The following is a 7,697-nucleotide window of genomic DNA, read 5'->3' as shown; positions in this document are numbered from 1 at the left end:
AGTCCTGCTCCATGTCCATCTTCTACTTGTTCATAGTCTTTATCTGCTTGCCCCTTCTGGATTTAGTCTTGAGAAAGTCCATGGCATTGCTGATGCACATGACATCCCCCTCTGCTAAACTTGATGACGGGAATCCAACCTGCTCTTGGATGACTGTCATCATCCCAATCCTGTCCTGGAGTCCCTCTGTCATCATCCATCCCTGGCAAACCTTTTTCTCTGAAAATCCGGTCTGTTCTCCAATCCACTCTGTCTCTGATGAAGATCTATGCATCTGGTCTTCCTCTAGTCCACAATCCATTCCTGCCCTGACTCTGAACACCGTCTTGGTCTTCGTTCCTGGAACTGAGTCTGGCACTCTCACATCACCCTTGGAGGATCAACCTCCCTTGGGACCGTTCCCTTAGAACCTATCTGGCTCACGGAACTACCATCCCCATCTGGCACTGTGGAACACCACCAACAAACCTCCTGGGAGTTCTTCCCGATCTGTGTTCCCGCCTTGGGCTTCGAATCCGTGTACTTTCCTGTACTAAGAGGCAAGACGAGATAGGAGGAAGATTTTTTGGTTATACTCAACAGAAAGAGAGGAGACACTTTATCATCCATTGTAAATGAGAAGTTGGACAAGAATAACTTCCAAGCATGGAAGTTCAAAATGACAAATTTCCTTAATGGAAAAGACTAATGGGAGTTCATTTTAGGTGATGAGAAAGAGCCGGAACTTCCAGAAGAGAATCCCACTCCATAATAGGTGCAAGCCTTTAAAGCATGGCATGAGAGAGCTAGTAAGGTGATGTATTGGTTGTCAATCAGTGTAACAGATGCAATGATTGGACACATACAGGATGCAGAGACACCAAAGGCTGCTTGGGATACCTTGGTAAAGCTATACAACACAAACACCAAGACAAGGAAGATGCAATTGAAACAAGAGCTGCATAATGTAAAAAAGATGCAATTGTCTATGAATGATTACTCATTGAAAGTGAAAGGGCTTGCAAATGCCCTTGCATCTATTGGATCACCTGTGGAGGATGATGACTTGGTTTCAATCACGCTAAATGGTCTAAGCAAGAATATGACCAGTTTTGGACATCTATCCAAACTCGAGAGAATTTCCCAAACTTCCAGGATCTTATATCTCTATTGATTACAGAGGAGATGAATGTTGGGAGCAAGATGGCTTCTAGTAATGTGCAAGAGTAGGCCTTCTACTCAGACACAAGTAGAGGTAGAGGTAGATCGTCATCTAGAGGAGGCGAGGTGGTCGGTTTGGAAACCAAAATCAACAACAATCAAAAAACCAGTCTAGCAGTACAAGTGGAAGAGGCCAATCTCAAGGCAGGGGGAGCCAGAGAGGCCGTGGAGGATGGCAAAGGAATCAACAATAGATAACAACATGTAATGCTATTATTGTGGAAAACTAGGGCATATGGCAAGGAGCTGATATAAGAAATAGAATGACATAAAGAGTGGAAATTGCAGTAGGGCAACTATGCATCTTCAAGCAAATAGGCTGAAGATAGAAGTGAGCAGCTGTTTGTGATGTAGCACATGCTTAGCTCCATGACAGGGGATGTATCACAACCCAGTGATGCAGCACATGCTTAGCTCCATGACAGGGGATGTATCACAACCCAGTGATGCAGCACATGCTTAGCTCCATGACAGGGGATGTATCACAACCCAGTGATGTGTGGTATATGTAGATTCCAGAGCATCTAACCATATGACCAATCATGGTGAGTGGTTTCGAGATATGCAGAAATTGCAAAAACCAAGGTATGTGGAAACATGAGATGATAGTGCGCATCCCATTGCGCATGTTGAAAAAGAGACATTATCTATGCAGGATGGTAAAATGAAGTGCCTTGTAGATGTGCTTGTTCACCAAAACATGTGTCGCCGAGGAAGTTGCCAAACCGCCAAGCTCGAGCCACGCTCAAGAGCTTCACCGTCGCGTGTGGATAGCCGCTCGCGTCAGTTCTTCTCCCGCATCCGTTGTCACGCCGTATGCGGTTGTGATCTCCGATGGGTGGTGCAACCGTTCTCAACCAAGCTCCGTGTGTGAAGCTTGGCAAGAACCGATCGCCGGTGCAATGCCTAGATCTCAAGAGAGAGAGAAGGGAAGAGAAGAGAAGAGGGGAAGCAAGAGGGAACGAGCATCCATGGCAATGCACACCCCAAACCCTAACCCTAAACACATACACACATGCTAGATTAGAGTTGCAAGAGAGAGAGATGAGAGAACACCAAACTCTATTGCACAAATGGGGATTGTTCGTTACAAACATGAGAAATTGGCTTTTATACTTCCAAGCCTTTTCTCACTAGGGCGCCCGGGAGTAAGTGACTTGGGCGCCCGCAGCCTATAACTTGGCAATTACAAAGGAATGGCGTTCTTAGCCCAGTTCCTCATGATGTAACCTCGATGTACATGACCTAGGAGCGTCATACAAGCGCTTACAACGTCAAATGACATGAATTACAATAAAAGTAGAGTCGCTTGTTGAAGTAAAGTGCGGGATTGTCGGTGAAGTCCAAGTGTTAACCAAATGTGGTTAACATTCTCCCCTTCCTAATCGCGATCACGTCCTCGTGATCGGGAGGAAAAGTTGGTCGATCACGTCCTCATGATCGAGAGGAAAAGTTGTCGAGGGGGGGTAAGTTGTCGCACTTGTGAAGGCAGCAGTCGAGATGAAGTTGATTCGTTCCTTGTTCCTCCGAGGGAGATGGGTTGGGGGTGTTAGTGTGATGGAAAGAAGTTAGTGGGGTACCTGTAATTATATATCCCTCTAGTCTTTGTAGGCCTTGTGATTTTTCTTGGTATTTGGGCCTTTAATGTACTCTTTTCTTTTCTTTTCTTTTGCATCCTTTTGGATGTTTTATCCTCTTTTCAAGGAGTTAGAGTACAGTTGACTAGACTGGGACATATAATTACAAGCATCCCATCTCGTTGAGGATGATGATATGAGTTAGTAAAATGATGTTAGTATGAATGAGGCGAGGGTGGTGGCGGAGGAACAAGGACACTAGTGGTTGGCGTGACTGCATGCTCCGTTGTATGCCGAAGTTGATTCATTGGTTGGCATCTTTGTTGTAGTTGAAGATATAAAACTGTATCTTCTGCTCCTGTTGGTGGTCTTTCAGCTTGTTGGTGTTCTCTCCCTTTTTTTCTATTTTTTGCTGTACACTTGGTGTGCACATGTTGACTTCCCTTCTTCAGTTTGCTGTAGATGCTTGCAATGATATCATTGCAGAAAACCTTTGGTTTTTATTAGATGCTGGTAGTTGATGAAGAGGGTAATATGGGTCTAAATACCCACGATGAGGCATGAAGCTCCTTTATTGGTATGGCTGACATGGATGGATACTTCCTGTGAGGACATGTTAGCCGATGGTGAGGTTATCTTTTGTGGACCAGATGTCGATGACGATGGCTTTGGTAGAAGCCGCAATGTGTTCTTGGTCCTTGGATGAGGTTGTCGATGGCGAGGTTGTCGATGTGAGGCTGGGCATTTGGGTTTTTAGGGCAGGGAGTTGGTTTTCTCCAGTGGTGGTTGGGACAAGATCTCCAATCACAGCTTTAGTTTTGAATCTCCAACACATTCCTGCTTTCTTCTATTCTCTGCTTTCTTCATGCTCCAGCACTTTCTGCTTTCTTCGACTCTTATTCTGCTTTCCTCGACATTTTTCTTGTTTAGTATAGGCCTTTTTGGTTGACTTCATTGAGGCCTTTGATGTTGATGCAGCTGTCTCTCAAGCTAAGTGGACATTGGAGAGACTATTGTGGAAGTCCACCACTTGTTGGTGAAGTAGGAAGAAGAATTCTTCCAAGCTGCATGCCATGCTGCCATCTGTGGTATATTCCTGCCTTCTTTGGGATGGCTTGTTGAGGGGCAGGTTCCTGCGGTGCGATGGGTTCATCTTGATTTTGCACCTTTGATGAGGCAGGCTCTTGTGCTTCTGTCTTTGAGGGAAGACTCATGGAGTCTTCTTGCACCTTCTTAGGCCGCCATACCATTTTTTGAGATGGTTGTACAGGAGGTGATGGCTTTGGGGTCGTTTTCTTAGGGACCCAAATGATTGTGTTGCCATCGTAGAAGGCTTGAGCTTCTAATAGATTCTTTGGCAACCAGCATTGGCGTGTGTTACGGGTCCTTTCTTGGCGAGGTTTCTTTGTTGTTCGGGTGGTCCTCCTTGGCCTCTTGTGGGTAGTTTGGCGGTGATGAGGGAGCTTAGGAAGCCACAGCTTTGTGTTGCCTTCATGAAATTGTTGGGCTTCGAGTAGTCGTTTTGGTACCCAACGTCGTTGGCTTTGTTGAGCTTGAGGCTGTCGTATTGGTGGTGGTCGAGCCAACCTTTGACGAGGTTCTTTGGGGATTGGTTGATGAGGGCATGTGGCATGCTTTGGAAGCCAGATGTGAGTGTTACCCTCATAGAAACCTTGGGCTTGAAGCAGTCGATCTGGTACCAGCCATCTTTGCAAGATTGGCTTGTTGTTGACTCTTCTTTGCTTTGACTGCTTCCCTTTTTTCAATGATGGTCTCCGGGGGATCCAGAGTTCTGTGCATCCATCATAGTAGCCTTGGGCGGCTAGTATGTTGCTAGGTACCCACCAATGATTTGCATGGGAGTGGTGAGAAGTGGGGGCACCTGTTTGATGGGGCTTGTGGATAGTGGGCTGCTTTTTGGATGGTGAGGTGGTGGTGGTTGGTGTAGCAGCTTTTAAGTGGGGAGGAGACGTTGATGGCAAGGCATCACCTCTCTTTGGTGAGGTGGGTTGAGGGTTATGGATTGGAACTGCCGCCGATGGAGAAGATGGGAGTTCAATGCGAGTGGCAGTTGGAGGCGAGGGTGTGGATGCAGGCTCTTCTTCATCATCACAAAGGAGAATGGTGACCTCCTTTGTGCCTAGGTGTAAAGCAGCCGTGCGTTCTTGCCAGTCGAGTTGGCATTGAGTGGAGTCAATCCACTCCTTCCCGAGTATTACCATATCTTGGAGTGCACTTGCATCAATTACTTCAAATCGACACTCCACAAGGTTATTGCCAATATAGATCTTATGATTAAAGTATCCAACACTTTTTATCACTATTTCACGAGACATATTAATATAATAGTTTGCAGGAGAAAGTGTGGGTTGGCCAAGCAATTTCCAAGCTTCCAAGAACATAATGTTCGGCTCTGCATGTGGTTGTATGAGAGCTTGCCACCTGAGAAGAGTGTCATGGATTGGAAATCAAAGCCACAATCTCAGGTATATGAACTCTGGTTCTTCATGTCTTGGAGCTGTGCATGTGTTAGGTGACTTACCAGCTACTGTTGTCCTTGAGTCTTCATGTACTGCTGGTGTTGGTGATGCTGAGCTCTCCCCTTCCCATAGCATCATTATTGCTTCACCTCGGGGGAGCTTGAGTGTTGCCGTTTGGTTGTGCGTGTTGATCTTGCATGATTCATTGGTTATCAAAGTCCCACCGAGGATGATTTCCTCATTGGTTACCCCTGGGGAGACTACATGAAACTCACAAAGCAATGGGTTAGTCAATGTATGGATAGTTTGGATAAAAGATCCCAAGCTTTGGACTTTGTGTTGATCCTCCAGTTGGACATGGATCGTAGTTACTCTTAAAGAAGGTTGGCCCATGGATACCCAAGTGTCATGCGGCACGAGGTTATGGCTTGCTTGTGGGCTGAGTAATGCTCGCCTTCTTTGCACGTTTTTGCCATACTTTAAGTCTAGCCAGACTCTTATGGTTGGAGAGTCAGAGGAGGGGCCTTCTGCTACGTTCAAAGCGTAGAGAGTTGCACTACGTCCGTCCTCCCATTTGCCTCGGGGGAGCGGGATAGATATAGTTTTAAGAGCTGACAGCCAATTGTAGTGCTCTATGTCGTCTTCTCCTTCACTCTCACTCTCGCTTCCAATGAGCTTATGGCAAGCCTGACAGATATTGACAGGGACAGGCTTGGTTGGGGAGCAGGGTTCGTCCACGGGGCATATTTCACCCGTCTGGAGGTCAACTTCTTTGGTCTCTTCATCCTTGCGGATGTAGACATGATCGGTACCCCAGTCATGGATTAACTTTGCTTCGCGCAAGTATGGACCACCAAGGATGACATCATATGCATCCAGCTGCTTGTTAAAATCCATGACCATGAAGGTTTGTTGAAATTCAAGCCCTGCAGTCTTGATGTCAAGTGGTTGGGTTAGACCGAAGGGCATTGTGGCCGTGCTGTCAGCCAATTCGGCAATCAATGTAGTGCTGTTTAGGGGTGGCTATCCCCATTTCGTCCAACATTGTTTCGTTAGGACGTTTGCTCCTGCACCGCCATCTAAGATGGCTTTGGTCTTTCGACCTTTGTACTCGATGGGCAAGACAGGATGTGAGTCATCTTTGTCTATGTGATGCCCATGTTCTTTTGTGGGTGCTGTAGTTTTTGGCGCGGTGGCCATTGCAGTTTGTACAGGAGGAGCCGTAGTTTGAATTGCATCCACCATAGGATATTCTGCAAAGGGATTCTCCTCTACAGGTAGAATCCTTGCAAATCCATGGCAGGATTCTTTATGTTTAGGCTTCTGTTTGGGTTTTGGTTTAGTTTCCGTCCCGTTTTTCTTAATGTCTGGCTTGGGTAAGGGTGCAGGACTCATTGGAGCCTTTCCCTTGTCAACTATTACGGGCTTGGAGGGGGTTTCTTTGTGTGCATCACTCTTAGAAGAGGATGGCGTAGAGTCTGTGCTCTTTGCAGAGCTACTCGGTAAGATGACATTGGTGTCACCTTTACTGTCGTGTTTGGATCTTTGTTTCTTTTTGTCTCCTGTGGCAGCGGGCTCTTGCTTGCCTTAAGCAGGCTTGGACGTAGAAGCTTTGGTGGCTTCGTTGGCCGTAGCCTTTCGTTGCTTGTTTTGCAACTGTGTGAGCACAGGCAATGGAACTGTGGTTATTGCACCGCGCTGGACACTGAGCACATTGATGGATGCTTCTGGCAAGCCAGTGATTGTGGACAACCTCATTGCACGCAATGGGCAATCTTTGTAGAAGTGGTCTACTCCACAAGCATGACACGATGGTGTCAATGCTGCATCCGGGTTAGGTTTGTTTGGACATTCGGCCACTCGATGAGGGCCATGGCAGTAGAAGCACTGCAAGGGAGGCTTTCCTCCAGGTGCACCAATGTTGTGCACGAGCGGTGTAGGTTCAATGGGAGGTCTTGGCAATGGTAGATTGCTCTGGATGGGAGCAATGCTTGGATATGTGGTGCGTACGAGGGTGCGTACCTCCATGGTTTGTGCCTGGGGCGGGGTCAATGTTGGCGGAAGCAAGTGAGCTTGTTGAGGGTTAGCCAACAGTTGCATTGAAAATGGCTGCGGTTGAGCCATGTGTGGCCTAGGATTAGGTGCGAACACCATTGGTTCGGGCCATGTTGCAAGGGGCACTTGCTCGGGCTCATGGTGGCAGGACTCTAATTCCCGCAAATTATCTTCCAAGAAGATAGCCCATTTGCAACATTGTTCAAACAAGGCTGGGTCTTTGACCAATAGGTAATCGTGAAGCCTCATGCTGTGGAGTCCTTCTAGGAATCGTCCTAGAAGTTGCTGGTCACTCAACTTCTCATTCGCTTTGCAGCGTGAATCTAAGCACTTAGTGCGGACAATGTAATCGCGCACTGACTCGTTGGGGTGCTGTCGAATGTTA

Source organism: Cibotium barometz, chromosome 51 (assembly GCF_041138505.1).
Source record: "Cibotium barometz isolate CiBa-2024 chromosome 51, ASM4113850v1, whole genome shotgun sequence".
Taxonomy (NCBI): domain Eukaryota; kingdom Viridiplantae; phylum Streptophyta; class Polypodiopsida; order Cyatheales; family Cibotiaceae; genus Cibotium; species Cibotium barometz.
The sequence above is the reverse complement of the archived record's forward strand: the minus strand, read 5'-3'. Positions refer to the sequence as shown.